The sequence below is a fragment of the Manis pentadactyla genome, chromosome 13, assembly GCF_030020395.1.
Source record: "Manis pentadactyla isolate mManPen7 chromosome 13, mManPen7.hap1, whole genome shotgun sequence".
NCBI classification, from domain to species: domain Eukaryota; kingdom Metazoa; phylum Chordata; class Mammalia; order Pholidota; family Manidae; genus Manis; species Manis pentadactyla.
The window spans coordinates 100,065,036-100,081,392 of record NC_080031.1 but is presented as its reverse complement, the minus strand read 5'-3'; positions in this window follow the sequence as shown (position 1 = coordinate 100,081,392).

The following is a 16,357-nucleotide window of genomic DNA, read 5'->3' as shown; positions in this document are numbered from 1 at the left end:
TGCCTCCAGCTGTCACATTGTGTTCATAAAGGAGGGTTATGAGAGTTATAAAACCAGGAAGATTGGGTGGGTAATTGTTCTGTGGAGCTCTGCTGAAGGGGAAACTGCAGTGGCATCTCATATATTTTGCTTTCTTCCCTTCCAAACGCACAAAATGGAGCAGACAGAGCTACCCTGAGGATTCATGAAAAGGAAAGATAAGGTTTGTATGAAAGTGTGCGTGTGTGCTTTCAGAGAAGAGACAGGAAGTGACTGAGGTTGGGAGATACAGGGCCTTAGAGGAGAGAGAGATGACTGACCTAGTGACAACTGGATTCACAGATTAGTTCAGGTAGAAGGGAGGATTTGTGTGGAGGGAAGGCCAGCCATTATGAGTAAGGCTGAGCAGTGGGCCGTGTTCTCATGTCATATTGAAAATGAGGTCACATTTTTTAGGTATAGGCCATTCAGTGTCCTTTGAAGGAATACCTAAATTATGATTTCTTTGATCTATGATATCTATTTTTCTTCATTAAAAAAATCATTCACAGTCAACCTTCTTAACCTCCATCCTTTTAAAATCTGACTTCATTTTGGTAAGTTAATTTATGTGGTCTTTTACCTGTAATACTTTTCTACTTTTTTGTTTGTCTCTTATTTTTGCAAAGACAAATTGTTAGAAATAATAACAAAAAAAGAAAGGCGAGAATTTCTAGAAAAAAAAAAATGCATCCAGATGAAAGACAAAGGATGAGGGTAGGTCCATTAGTTCTGAGTTGACCTCATAATTGAAAGGCCGGCCCCAGGTGACACTAGGTCCCCAACCTTCTCACCTGCTTTTTCCTTTCTCCTCCATGTAACCTCTCCTTGCTTCTTGATGCATTTTGCCTGACTGCTCTTTTCTTCTCCTCCCTAGACAGGAACTACTAGTAGAGAAATATTTAATCATTTGTTCAGTCAGTCAATCAACATTTACTGAGCATCTTGCATTTGCCAGACCCTGTTCAGGAGCTACAGATCAAGTCAGAGCAATAGGGATCCCTGCCCCGCTAAAGCTTACAGTCTATGCGGGAAGAAAGACAGGTATAATAGGTATCCTTGGGCATATGTCAAAGGGCAGCTAACCTAGCCTGGGGAGCCAGGGAGAGTCCTAGAGATAGCAATATTCCCTCTGGCCAATCCTGAGCGCTTAGGGTAGAAGAGGGATCTCTCCTCCATCCCTTGCCCCTCTTGCCCCTGCTCTGTAGTAGCTATCTAAGTTAGAGTGGAGCTTGCAGTAGCCCTTGTTATTTTCCCTAAACACGGTTGGATTTGCAAGGATATAGAGAAATTGGAACCCTCATACATTGCTGGTGGGAATGTAAAATGGTGGAGCTCCTCTGGAAAACAGGCTGGCAGTTCCTCAAATGATTAAACATAGAGTTCCTTTATGACTCAGCAATTCTACTTCTAGGTACATACCCAAGAAATGAAAATGTATGTCCACATACATGTTCATTGCAGCACTTTTCATACTTAGCTAAAAGGTTGAAACAACCCAAATATTCATTCACTCACAAATGGATAAATAATGTGGTATAATAACCACATAGTGGAAAATTATTTGGTCATAAACAGGCACGAAGTACTAATTCATGCTACAACATGAATGAATCTTGAAAGTATTACATTAAGTTGAAGAAGCCAGCCCACACATTGTTTTATTCTATTCATATGAAAGTGCAGAATAGGAAAATCTATTGAGACAGAAAGTAGGTTAGGGGTTGCTTACGCCTGAGAGCAAGGATGGGGTGAAAGCCAAAGATTACAGGGTTTCTTTTTGGGGGGATGAAATGGTTCTATAATTGTGGTGATGGTTGCACATATCTGTGAATATAATAAAAACCACTGAATTTATACTTTAAATGAGTGAATTGTATGGTCTGTGACTTATTTATCTCAATAAAGCTGTTGAAACCATGACAATGAAAAGCATACTTGGGGACCTGAAAGCTTTGTAATTTTGATTTAAATTGTGGTCTTCATCGTCAATGCCAGTTTTAAGCACGAGAAAGGACTTAATTCTGGGTGCTGTGACCTCTCAAATCTCCTTTGTGTACAAAACACTTAATGTATTAGGATGGGCAGTACAAATAGCTGCAAAGGGGTAGACTGTGCATCCCCATATTTCCCTTTCCTAACTTGTATCTCTTTTAACTCTTTAGTTCAACATTTATGGTAGAAGGTATATGGACCTGAAAGAGACAGTCTCTTTAGTCGCCTCCAAGGGTTGAAATTGAATTAATATAATGCCCTTTATATAAACAAATAAAGCTCTTTAGAAGATAGTCGATGTGGTACAAAGAGTAGTTGTAAGGCATCTTGGGATTCTAGGCTCCCTTTATAGCATGTAGGAAAACACTGTCGTGACGTCAGCTAGGGCAAGACCAATTCCCAGTCCTTCCTGATGTTGAGCAAGTTCCAAGACTTGGCTCCCTCCTCACATGCCTCTAATCATCCCTCTATTTGACTTCTAGGCTCAGTTAGTCTATTTCCATACCCCTCATTTTCTCACCATCACACCCCCACAATGACCAAATTGGCCCTCCAATCCTGCAACCATTTGCTAGAACATTTGGGAAATTACAGAGGAGATTTCACTTGTCACTTAGGCTCAAATATAGAAAGTAATTTTAAAAGGACAGTGGCGAGAAGCTATTTTTATCTTGCTTGTTTGTGCTGAGTTTTCTTATCTTGATGATTCTCATTTTCTTCCTGGCTACTTCTCTTTTTGCGTTGCTTCTTTAAATTAAACACTGGCCTTTGTAAATCTTTGTCTTAGGTTCTCTTGTTTATTTATAGAGTCTTCCCTTTCCATCTTCATCATTCATTAATTTAACAAATATTGAGTATCTACCATGTCACAGGCCCTGCACAAGGCACTAAGGGGGGTGGAGCGATGAATAACACAGATGTGGTCCTTACCATTATTTTTATTTTATTTTATTATTTTGGTTTTTTTTTTAGGAGAGCAAGGCAGAGATTTTTATTCAGAGAAAAAGAGAGAGGACAGAGTGCATTGTCTAGGGGTTTTATCAGCGGTTGAGAAACAAAGGGCTAGGAACGTACACCTGCTCAGTGGTCTCAAAATGTTTATCTTTGAAAAAACATTAAGTTTCTTATTAGTCTTCTGGGTTATTTTCAAGAAATTTACTGCTCTGATTTCCTCCCAGGATAGCAGCTTCTTGGTCTGGGAGCATATCACTCAAGGCTGTCTAGTTTGCTCCCAAGGTGGGCTGAGTTATTGTCTGTTTGTTAAAGAGTATGTTAAGAAACTTACAACTAATTGGGTTTTAAGATGCAATCTTATTTTCAAGATGGAATCCTTCCTGTTTTTACTACGTTGTTTTGGGCTTGCTTGCTACTTTGCCCAGGTTGCAAATCATTTGTTTATGGCTGGAGGAAGAAAAGTCAGAAAAACAAGCAGGGCCCCCCAGCAGGCCAAAGCAAATCCCACAATGGATTATCTTGCTTTGTTTTTTCCAGAGGCCCTCACCCTACTATGTCTAAGCCCATGGTCCCTGTCATTCCCCCTTCTACAGATGGAGACCCTAGCTGCTGCTAGGGAAAGGGGGCGATGACCGCTCTGGCTGCTTCATGCTGAGAGGGGGTGCAGTAAAGGGTGCAGTTAGGTCTCCATCACTGGTCAGTCGAGAGGCCTCAGATGATGGGCATTTTCATCCTGGGTTCCATTTCCATCACTATTTGCAGTTTCATGGCTTCAAAAGGATTTAAAAAACCAGCTCCATATCGTAGTAGTCCATGGGACTTCTGGGCCTAACATAGCTTGGACTAGCTTTTGGAGGTCCTGGAGTGAATCAGAGACATTTTGTGAATAATTTGGAATGTACACACAATACTCAACTTTAATCATAGCACAGGTCCCACCTGTGCTGCTGTTAAAGATGTCTAGTGCCATTCTATTTTGTATAACTGCTTGGTGCATTAGTTTTACTTTAGTATTAAGGCCTTTTGAGTGAAAATGGTTAAGTATTTGATATGCCAGATTGCGTCTTCTAAACCAAGAGATGGTATAAAAATGGAGGCTAGGTGATCATACCAATGAAAAACATTCCTAGTCCATCGATGTTGGAGGCATGGGAAGTTTGCAGCATGTGGGATGTTTTTAAGTCCAACATCCTTGCAGCCAAAAAGTTCAGTTACTACACTTATTTAGTTCAACCTTATTTATTAACAACCATGCTAGATTACTTACAAAACCTTCACTAAACATGACAAGTTCTTTAAGCATTCTTCTCTTTTGAAAGATTTAAGCCAGGCTGTATTGCAGAAGATTAATTTCTGTCTCAGGGAGTCTAGTTTAAAAACCTCCCAATTTTTTGAGGATAATGATGAACCCAATAAGTAGAATAGATTTCCAATAAAAGGATTTAGAAAACCAGTTTTATATTATAGTAGTCCACAGGACTTTTCACCATTTTCCTTCCTTGTGGCAAAATTAATTTAGCTGCATAACCTTATTTATATTGCATACTTCTCTCAGAGGCCAAGCCTCTCTAATCAGAGAGCTTGTACTGAGGCCAGGCTTGTGTGCAGAAGATAAGGCACTTTTTTTCTGGGTTTGGGGATCAAATTGCTCCCAACTCTTTAGAATGCATGCCAGAGGCATGTCTGGCTTTAAACTTGAAGAAGATGCTCCCATCTGGAAAAGAGAGAGAAAGACAGGTGTGCAACACCTGAGGTCGGCCTTTTCTGTGAGGGCGTCCCCTCACCTTGGAGTCTGGGTGACAGCGGTCAATCACCTCCTCTGCCAGGCCTACTGGACTTAACCACTCCTTACCAGCGTGGCCTGCACCTTGCCTTGATTTCCCTACTTGGCAAGGGTCGCCTCAAGCTCTGGATTTAGTGGGACCTCACCAGTGTGCTCCTACCTTACGCCTTTTGGGAGTTCTAATCCAGATCCTAATTTCTTCTGCACGGGCTTTAGCATAGTACACTCGGGATCATTCTTTGAGAGGCCACTGCCTGTCTGATACGTGCAGGGACTGTGTGACCTCTCATTGCCAGAACAGTTGTTGGTCAGAGATACAAACCTGTTCCTCTTCCCTGGGGTTGCGGAAAAGGAAATGCCATACCCCAGGATGACTGCCTTTAAGGAAGAGAGGTCAGTAGAATAGAACCATTTACATGTTGGACTCAGTTTTCAGCTTGACTACTTCACCAACCTCATTTACGCTACACAGGAGAAAGTGGCCCAGTCCCAAGAGGACTGCTTCAAATGAGGAGCAGGGGAACTTTTTCTAAGGCCAACGGTAAAATTTAGACAGAGGCTGCCATGGACAATTATGAAAGGGGGTGGTCTATATTCTCAAACACCAGTTTCTGTCACTGCCTGGGAATTATCCTGCTAGTCACCCACTGTAAGAAATCTGACCTGTCAAAGAGGTCGGGGGTCAGCTGTGACTCTTGCATAGGCAGCAGTCTAGCCAGAGGTTCACTCAGCGCCATTGGATCAATCGGCTGTAGCCGAGATCCAAGGACCACTGTCCACTAGTCCAAGGACCACTGCCCACTAGTCCAGTCTGCCCTCAGAGTCCACAGATTAGGAGAGGAAAGTGGGAAATAGGCCCAGCCACTCCCTGACATTCCCGTCCATCTGGAGGCAGGGATCAAGGAGCAGCAGACACCGGGAAACCTTTCACCCGAGACTTAATACTGGTAGCTGATGCTAATCGTCTTTTAAGTGGCTAATGGGCACCCAGACACATTTTTATGAGATAAAAAGTACAGCATTTAGTCAAGAATAAGAGCGAAGCGTAGATCTACCTTGTGGTGGTACGCATGGGGTTCCGTGAAACTGATGAAGTTAGAGGCACACAGAGAGTGTGTAAAGGAAGTAAAGAGTGGCCCTGCCTCACCCAGAGGCCGGGGCAGCCTGAAGCAGCAGGCTGTAAGTCAGAGAAACAGAGACAGAGACAGAGACAGAGACACTCATGGATACCCAGCCGGGCTGTTGGGGTCTGATTCCAGACATGCGGGCCTTTGAGAAGCTGCTGAAGCATAGCCTCAGCCTGGACTCTCGCAGGTGCCCACGGCTTTCCTTGGTCCCTCATATCCAAGGAGAGGCCTCTGAAAGGGAGTCCTGGCCTCCACTCAGGAGACTTTCCCGGCTCCCGAGGGAGAAGAGGGATCCACTGAGGGAGACGCAGAGAACCTGTCGCTCAAGACTTTGAGATTGGCAGCCGGGCTAGTCCCATTTAAGTGACTGACGAGCGCCCAATGTTGTGTGCCATAGACGGCTTCCTTCTATAAGGACAGTGAAAGAAAAAGGCAGGTTTGGATGCCAATACTCACCTCTGAAGTTATCCCGGACGAGCCCCCCAAAATGATGCCAGGGTTCTTGTTCATGGAGTTGAAGAATGAACTTCGCCAACACTCAAGGTAGGAGCGCAAGGTAGAGATTTTTATTTAGAGAAAAAGCGAGAGGACAGAGCTCCTGAGAGCCCCCACCCCCATGGTCCTTACCATTATGGAGGTTACAGTCTGGGAGGCCAGTGGGCAGGATGAGTTCAGATTTGGTCACATAAAAGCCTTGAGAGAGTTGTTCACGTGCACCTTTCTGACGTTAAGTTTACCTGCAAGTAAAAGGGCATATGAAAATAGGCAGAATCCCAGCATGTCTGTGGGGTTAGAGAATAAATCAGATGTATCACAAGTAATACAAGGAAACCAAAGACCCAGTTTCTGTGTCTTAGACAAGGCCCCTGGGTAGAGAAAACATGGATTTGGGAGTCACACATGGATCTGATTCTGACTCCACCACTTATGTGTTAGCTATTTAAGTGACCTCTGGACCTAAGTTCCCTCACCTATAGAATGGGAATTGTAATCTCTACATTTTAAGTCGTTGTAAAGTTTAAATGAGATATATATATAAGGAGCCAGGCAGGTTCCTCACTGGGTGAGGAACCCCTAGGTTACTTCCTTTCCCATTACCTCCCCATCCCACCTTTGAATCACACACACACACACACAAAAGCCCAGTCTCCCCAAGGAAATGAGGCTCCTCTAATGGCATTATCAGTCATATACCCAGAGAGATGGACTGTAACTATATGTGCAATTTATGACAGTCAGACCACTCCCTTCTTCTGGGGTGAGGAAAAGACTGCAAAAAATGAAATTACAGAAAAAAGACAGAAATGAGGGCTGGAAATGTGCCTGGATGCTAGTGAGAACTACAGAATCTCCTTTTCTAACAGTGTCTGTTCAGTATCTCATAGTATCTGGGGCTGGGGCGGGCCCGCCTGGCGGTCGAGAATAAACCTGCCGACTTCTTTGCTTTGCATTCCATTTAGGGAATCTTCGCGGGAGGAACCTCTGTTGCTTTCCCTTTTCCAAGCCAGGCGTGCTCTGGGGAGGTTGATATTGCCAAGAAGGATCATTATTCACAAGGAAAGGAAAAATGGCAAGCTGCCATTTCAGACACTTAATAAATACGCTAAATTGAGAGGCTGCTGATTGGGTTTACCTGATTCCTCCTCCTTGATAAAGGAGAAATCTTTTCAGTCACAGGTTCCTTGAAGCTGAAAAGGGAGCTTGAGCTCCAGCTGTGGAAATCGGCAGAGGCAACACTCAAAAGAATAAACTGGCTCCGTGGGCAGCACTAGGTTCCCAGATTCCCTTCCCTGCCCCCATTTCCCACCGAAATGGGAAATTTCAGGCTGCCTTTGCTCTGCAGTTCTTTTCGAAGGGAATGAGATTAGCTGTCCTTTTCTCCCTACCCCACCGTATTTCTCCCTTCTCCCTGCTTTCCTTGTTCTCACTTTCCTTCCCTCCTTTTCCGTTTCCTCCTCCTCCTCCTTCCAATCAGCTGTTGGGTCTCATCGCCCACAGCACTGGGATTTCTGTTTCAAGAACTTTAGAATTCCTTCTTCATCTAAAGTAATGATAGTGTCCTGATCACAAAGGCAATGATCTATATTTGTAATTTTTAATTTTGCTCCAAGGGTAGTCAGGTGCTTTGGGGAAAGACCTTTCCTGCAGGATTTTTCAGAGCCTTTCATATGCTAATATGAATTGTGAATGTCCATAATATTAGAATATTGGAACCCACATTTCCCAAACGTCTTTGATCTTTTCTTGCCCCCCCAGACCATATTCTGAAACACATGGTCTTTGGAATACACATTCCAGAAACACATATCATATGTTAGATTTAAAAAAAATACTGTAACATTCATCATTATTTGATTTTTACAAATACCCTATGTATGACAGGGAAGTTTTAATAACCTTACTTTACAGGTGAGTAAAACTGAGGCTAAGAGAGGTCACGTGCCTGGCCTATAGTACCATAGCTAGCCAGCAGACAACAAAGCCAGGTCTTAGTTATGGCCCTACAGCCTCTGCCCTGCCTTGCACTGGATTTAAATATAAAACATATGTGACATCATAATATGATGTGGTATATGATATGGGATCTAGTAGATATCCATACTATAATTGGTGAATTATTATATTCATTTTTCCCCCATTCAACTAAATATTTATTGCATATCTGTTATGTACTTATCACTATTATAGGTGCTGGGGATAGAGCAGGGACAAAAATAGACAAAAACACAAATTCTTGCCTTCATGGAGCTTGCATTCTACTGGGAGAGATAGAAATTACAAGATAAATATGTAAAATATATTTAATTATATGTTATAGAATAAGGGCTAAGAATAAAAATAAAGAAAAGCATAGGCAGATGTGGAAGTTGCAGTATGGAAGTGTAAAGGGGGATCAAAGGACGGCTGCACGGAAAAGGCCGCAGGTGAATATAGACCTGAATGAGACAAAGGAGAGACTAGGCAGAGATATAGTGGTGGTCGAGAGGGGCCCAGCAGAGAGAAAAGCAAATTCAAAGGACCTGCCTGAGGCAGGAGTGAGCCTTGGGGTGAGGCTGAGCAGGGGTAGTAGGGGCTGAGGTTAGAGAGATTGAGGGAGTGGGGTCCAGATGCCAGATTTTAGAAGGAAATGAAGTGAAACATTATGCAGATGATATGCCATGATATAAAAGTAATACCATACAATGGGTTTTATTGTGTTGTACATTGCAAATTACTCCCCAAACTTTAAATGTTTATCTCACACAGTTTCTGATGGTCAGAAACTGGGAGCAGCTCAGCTGAACTGGCTCAGGGTCACTCATGACGTAGCAGTCAGGCTACCTGCTAGAGCTTCAGTCATCTGAAGGCTCATCTGGGGCTGGAGGATTGGCTTCCAAGCTCACCCATGTGGGAACTGGCTTTCCCCAGATCTAGTGATGAGAGAGAGGGAGGGCAGGGGAGAAAGAGAGAGTGAGACAAAGAAGGAGGCAACAGCGTCGTTTATAACCTCATCTTGGAAGTTACACACAGTTGACTGAAGTCAACATGACCTGTGTGTTTAAGAAACAGTTTATTCGGTGTCACACTGAGGATGTGGCCCAAGAGCAGCCCATCTGCTTGTTCTGATAAATTGCTCCAAACCTCCTTTGTTGGGGAACATCTTGAATACTTTTTTTACAATACGGAGTAGGTGCAGGGAAGAGGTTCTGTCAATCAATAACACAGGACAATGTCCTAAAAGAGCAGACAATGAGTATTCTGATGCTATCTATGTGTAGCCAGCCCCTCAGAGCCATGATACTGGCTGGTCCTTGGCAAGTCTCTAGACCAGCTTCTCCTTTGATCAATGGGGAGATAAGGCTCAGAGAGGAGCAGCGACTTTCCCAGTCTCACACAGGAAGATTAGTGCATCAGAGTGGGGAGAGGAAGCAACAATTAGGATTGCAAATTATTCTCCTAAAAGATTCTACTAGGGACACAAGAACCAGATGGGTTTATGTATTTTTGAGCATTTAGGCTGGTTTTTCTTGGATCCGGGGTGAGGGGTGAGGGGCATTGAGTCTTGAGACACAGGCAGGAATGGTTGCAGGCTATCGATGTCCCCTGCTGACTAGGACCTCTGCAGCTTGCATAGTCCTTTGCCCGTGGGACCACCATGGGGAACCTCAAATTTTCATTTTATTTCACAAACCATTATTTCTGTCTCTATTGGCCACACAGATAAACCCCTTGCACTATGTGGCAGGGGACTACAAATATGTGACTTTTGGGAGATGGGGATCACTGGCGATCACTTTGGAGCCTGGCTACCACAACTGGTTTGCAGGAAATTTCCTCAGACTAACTATTCCTTCAATACGTATCAACAAATACATTCCAGGCATTAGTGCGGCCCTTAAAACATGGGAGTTCACAACCCCATCTGGGTTGAGGCTTGACAGGGGAAACAGCTTCAGAAACCCAGGGAGAGTCGAAAGGTCTTATTTCAATTCTGCATGAGCTGCTTCTTTCTTCAAAGCCCCACTTCCTCTAGGCCTGGCCTCATTATTTCATTCACCCAATTAATACAATTTGGAATAATCTTACTTAAACCTGCAAAGAAAAAAACACTTTGAGGAAAGCTGTAGAACTTCAAAGGCGGGGTGGGAACGCCCCTGGGCAATTCACCCTTGAGATGACACTGGACTTTTATGAAGGGCATAGCCAATTACCCATCTCTCTGTAGCTCTTAGATACCTCCTTGTGGAAGAGAAATATCCTACCTAATCTAGGAAGAATGACAATAGGGAGTAGAGCATTTGATCCCTGAGGCCTAGTACTGGGTCTGTCCAGAGACAAAGACGTGGCTTTCCAAGAGTCGCAGGCCCCTGCCAAACTCCCGGCAGGCTCGGCCTTGGCTGTGCAGCCAGAGTCAGCTAGTTTCCTACATTGAGCAGCAGATGGCATCATAGCCTCAGGAGCGAGCAGCGGAAGCTGCTAGCAAGAACAGCAGCTGTGTCAGAAGCTCAGGCTTGTGCTTGGCATCTGGGGGCTCCTGGGCTGGGGTTGGGGGCTGCTCCCTCAGCTCCCAGCTCAGGGAAGTTTCTGCAAATTCAGATACTGTCAGGCCACGTTCTCAGAGAGTAGAGCCTGGAGCCCCCGGTTCGGAAACAGATGGTGAGCACAGGGCCTTTTCTAGGATCTTTTCTGGGGTCTTTTCTGAAAAAGATTAAAATCAGGGGTTGCTGTTGCCAGAGTGACTGTGTTTTTTCCGTCACTGCCTATCCCTTGCTCATGAGGGTCTGCATGTAGTATATCCTGGTTTGGGGTCTGGCGGGTCGCTAGCAGGAGCCTCCTGGGACGGCCAGATGGTACCAGAGACAATCTGAGGGATCATCTAGGGAATCCCAAGTGCTCAAAATTGAATCCTCTTTTTATCCCCAGCGACCCAAATGAGCCAGCCAGCACTCAGTCCTGCAGGCCTTCTGTCTTTGCCTCAGTCTCTTTCCCTCTCCTGTGGTTCTGATTTCTTCCCCTCCTCTCTGTTCCACTTTTTCTCTTCTTCCCCTTCCCTCTGTCATCATTATCCACTTATGCCTTTCCCTCTGTAGATCTCTTTCTTTCTCTGTTCCAGGGTAGAGAAGAAAGCCAATTACCAAACTGCCTGGGCACAGGGGTTGTAGGCCCTGGATTGCAGCTCCATTGCCCGTCCTTAGGGACACAGCCCCTCTCCACTCGGCCCTTCCCTTTCCTTCTCTCCCTCGCTCCTTGCTTCCTTGCTGCTGCTTGATGGCTCGTCCCATGGAGGGAGGCCTGGACGAAGGGAGGTCTGGAGGTCACCAGGAGAATATGTTGTTGTTCCCCAGAGCCTCCTTGCTTTGTAGCTGTGGACAGGAAAGCACTTAGGGACTTCCCAGTAGGCCTGAGATCTCCTGGCCCTCCTGTTCACTAGGGACCCACATATGCCACTAGAATGTGAGCTCAAGGGCACAGCCCCATCTCCCTTGTTCACTGCTGCATCCACAGTATCTAGGCAAGTAGATGCTCAATAAATATTTATTCACGATAATGAACGGCTGGGTGGAAGGATGAATGCTGGCCGCTGCATTAGGCTGAAGTACAAGCATTAAAGGTGCCATCCCAGTCCACAGAGGGAGAGGAGCCAGAGGAGTGATCACTTATAGTCCAACATAGTGACTGTGAGTATGGTGGTGGCAGAAACCACAGTGGGTGCCTGAGTCTGTACCGTGAAGACAGGGAAGGCTTTGTTCACGCACCAATTCAAACACTGTTCCCAGAGACCCTGAGCTATAGAGCAGGGAATGAGGCAGGCTCCCACTTGGGTGTGGGAGGCATAGCATGAAACAGGTAGGTAGGAACAAGCAGAATAAATGCAGGACAAATAATGGGCAGTGAGGGCAGTAAGCAGAGGCAGCTTGCCTAGTCTGGGGGGGCTCTGCATGGCTCTGCGGTGAGGTGAGTCCAGCCTGAAGGTTAGCAGAAGTCAGCTAGGGAGAGAGGCAGGAAAGAGAGTTCCAGGCCAAGGGAGCGTCGTGCAGTCAAGGAGGAGCAGGCAAGTTTCAAGTAAGGGAGTAGAAGGGTCGGGAAGTCTGGCTGGAGCGCCAGCAAGGTAGTGGGGCAGGGCTGGAAGACATGAGGCAAGAGAAGCGGGGGAGTGGGGTGGGAGGGCCTCCGAAACCAAGTTAAGGAGTAGTTATGACTTTAGTTGGGGCATAGGAAACCATTTAAAAGTCTTAGGAAGGGAAGTGATAGGGTCAAATCTATATTTTAGAAAGATTACTCTGGGAGCATTGCGGAAACCAGACGGTAAAGGGCCAGAAGGGCATCCCAGAAACTAGGGGGGTGGGTAGTCCAGGCAAGAAATGGTGCCAAGTGATGGTGACATCAGTGGGGTTAGAGGTCATGTTGGAGCCAAGACTGAGGATAAATTCAGGTTTTCCTGGTGAAAAACCTGAAGGAGAGGGGACACTGGCATTCCAGAGAGAGAAAATGCACATGCCAAGGTTTCAAGAACTTGGCGTGTTCTGGAAGCCCGTGTGGTTATGTGTTTTCAGCTTGGGAGAGGGCCCTAGGGGTGGGTAGAGGAAGATGGGGCAGGGAGGAGTCAACCTTAGCTGAAGAGCCTTGGAAGCCCAGGGGAGGGCCAGACCCATTTCTCTAGAGTTGAGAAGGAGAGGGGGAAGTATGGGCATCCTCTCCAGGTATGTCAATTATTTGGAAGCCCTGATCCCTCCGGTCATTTTCAGCACAAAGGCAAAACCCAGAACCTGAAAGACAAGGGCAGACAGCATCCAAGGAGGGGAAGGAGGGTGTGGGCATTGGAGCAGCAAGTGGACCAAGACAGGGAGCGGCCAGAATGGGAAGCGACTGACTGCCGAGCACAGAGAGGTGAGCAAAACTGGGTGACAGCGGTCCCATCTGTACCTGGAAGTCCCAGTTCCAGAATTGTCCAGCCCCTGTGCCCACTCTTCCTGGTTCTGCTTCCAGACATCACAGACCTCCTTACAGACATTTAAACTTTTCCCCCAGAGATGTGGGAAAGGGTAGAAAGCACAGACCAATTAGTGTAATAGTTAAACTGGACTCTGCTCCTTACTGGATTTGCAGTTTAGGGCAAATCATATACCAGAGCCATTTTCCTCACCTTTCAAGTGGGAACAATAATAATGCCTACCTCCTTATTGCTGAAAGGTAAAAATGAGGTAGTGTGAACAGAAAGCTTACACAGTGAGGGTTCTCAGCATAGCTTTGGTGTTATTAATGGGACGGGTGTAGAGGACAGAAAGCGACAGGAAGGGATGTAAGGAAGCAGGACGGAGGGAAGGGAAGTGAGTTCCATTGTTTCAGGGGCTTCTTGGCCTATGGGATGAAATTCTCCACCAAGGCTGGTACCTGGCTACTTGTCCTGCCTTGTCTCCCACTTTATAGACTAAACCTAACACCACCACCTGTGACTACCGAACATACCAGGTTCTTTAAGCCTTTATGTCAGCTGTTCTGGAGAGAAAAGGGCCCCTCAAACCTGTCTTCATACCAAATAACAGGCAGCTTTCAGAGAAGAGCTGGAGTAGATGTCGGGAAGGGACCCGGGTGTGCATATTGTGGGAAGGACGCGGGGGTCAAGGCAGGGAGAAGCAGAGGAGAGTTCATATAGCTCAAATAAATGACTTTTGACCCAGTACTTAGGTGAGACAGAGGGGCAGGCAGGCCCATGGGCATGTTTCCCTTGGTAGTGAGATAAGACTGGAGGAGAGGAGGGGACACGGACAGGCTTACCGGGAGTATGTCTGGGCTTCCCTCCCTCCCTTGTCTTCTCTTTCCTTCCTTCCTTTAGGGTCCAAGTTCCCTGGGAGGGAATTGCAAGCCTGAGTGTTGCCCAGGGGACTAACTTGTTCCTGTTAGGAGCTAAGGCCCCAGAATACAAAGGTCCAATTATAATACAATATGGAAAGTGCCTTATAAAGATTTGTGCTAAGGGCTGTGGGTGCCTGAAGACACCGCAGGAGCCGGCCTCGGCACAGGAGTAGATTATCAAGTGGGAAAGTGTTTCCAGGTGGTGAGCCCGGCACAGACAGGTTCTGCTTGGTCCCTGTGAAGGTGGAATGGTCTCCCCTCCCCTCCATTCTCCTCCATCTCCAGAATTGAGCTCCTGTGCCTGCTTCTTCCAGAATCCACTCTTAGAATCATCAACTATTAGAACTGAAAGAAATCTTGGTCATCTTTTAGGTCATCCCAGTCTTTTGAATTTTATATCTGGGGAGCCAGAGACCCAGAGGGAGGAAGTGACTTGTCTCGGGTCTCTCAGTGGATGAGGAGCTTAGAACTCATGGTTTCAGACTCATCTCTGGTCACATTTCCCAGTGCCACATTGCCTCAGCCTCACCCTCTTTGGCCCCCATCCTCCACCCCCCACCCAAGGGTCTGGATTTTTTTTTCCCCCCATGTGGGGACATGGAAGGAATTTTTACTTAACCCTCTATTATCCAATAATAATGACTGTAAGAACTATCCTTTATGGAACATTTGCTATGTGTCAGGCACAATTCTAAGTGTTGAGAACATACATAAAACAAAGTTTCAACTGGTGGAGACAGAAGTTAAATAAACAAACTTATAATGTGTCTCATGGTAAATGCTATGAAGAAAATTGGTCAGAAAGGGGGATTGAGCATGACTCTAAGGAGGCTCTTTTCCATGGGGGCATGTACTAGTTGTCTATTGCTGTATAATACATTAGTCTACAATTTAGAGGCTTAAAATAACAAGAAATAATTATTGTCTCACAATTTCTGAGTACCAGGTATTTTGGAGTGGCTTAGCTGGATGGCTCAGGGTCTTTCTTGACATTGCAATCAAGGTGTGAGACAGGACTACAGTCACCTGAAGCCTTGACCAGGGCTAAAGGATCCACTTTCAAGATGGTTCACACACATGGCTGTTGGCTGGAGGCCTCAGTCATTCACCATATGTGCAGCCCTCCTTGCAGGTCTGTGAGTGCCCCTTGACATGACCGCATGTAATCCAATAGAGAGAGCAAGGAGGAAGCCACACTGCCTTTTTTTGAAACTTTTAATTTAGGAATAATTTTAGATTTACAGGCAAGTTGCAAAAATAGTACAGAGTTCCCAAATATACTTTACCCAGCTTTCTCTAATATTAAAATCTTATATAACCATGGTACATTTGTCACAACTAAGAAATTAACATTGGTACACTATTATGTACTAAACTACAGACTTTATTCAGATTTCACCAGTTTTTTCCTGAATGTCCTTTTTCTGTTCCAGGATCCAAACCAGGAGATCATGTTACGTTTAGTCAATCATCTTTCCTTAGTGTTTTTTGATCAATGACAGTTCCTCTGCCGTTTTTTTTTTCTTTTTCATAACCTTGACAATTTTGTAGAATGTCCCTGACTTTGGGCTCGTCTGATATTTTCTCATGATAAGACTAGGGTAGTCACCATGTTTTTTATGACCTTGTCTTAGAAATCACACACTGTTACTCCCACCACATTCTGTTCTGTAGGAAGCAGTCACAAGTAGACCCAACACTCAAGGGGAGAGGAATCGAGTTCTATTTCTTGAAGGGAAGAATATCAGAGATTTGTGGGAATATTTTAAAATCATCGCAGAGGAGTCAAGGAGGGTCCTCTTGATAGAGTGACACTTGAATAAAAATTGAATTAAGCAAGGGAGCAAGCCATGGAGGTATGAAGAAAACGTTTTGTGGGCACAGGAGACAGCCAGTATGAAAGGGCCTGAGGCAGGAGTGTATACAGCAATGTTTTGGAAGCCAGTGTGAGCAAAGGAGAGAGTGGGAGGGTATGAGGCCATAAGGTTTGTGGGCTGGGGGTTAGGGAGGTGATGTAGGGCCTTGTAGGACACAGGAGTGATTTTGGACTTTATGCTGAGTGAAACGGGGAGTCATTGAAGGGTTTTGAGCAGAGGAGTGACATGATTTTAAAAGGATCCATCTGGCTGCTGTGCAAATAGACTAC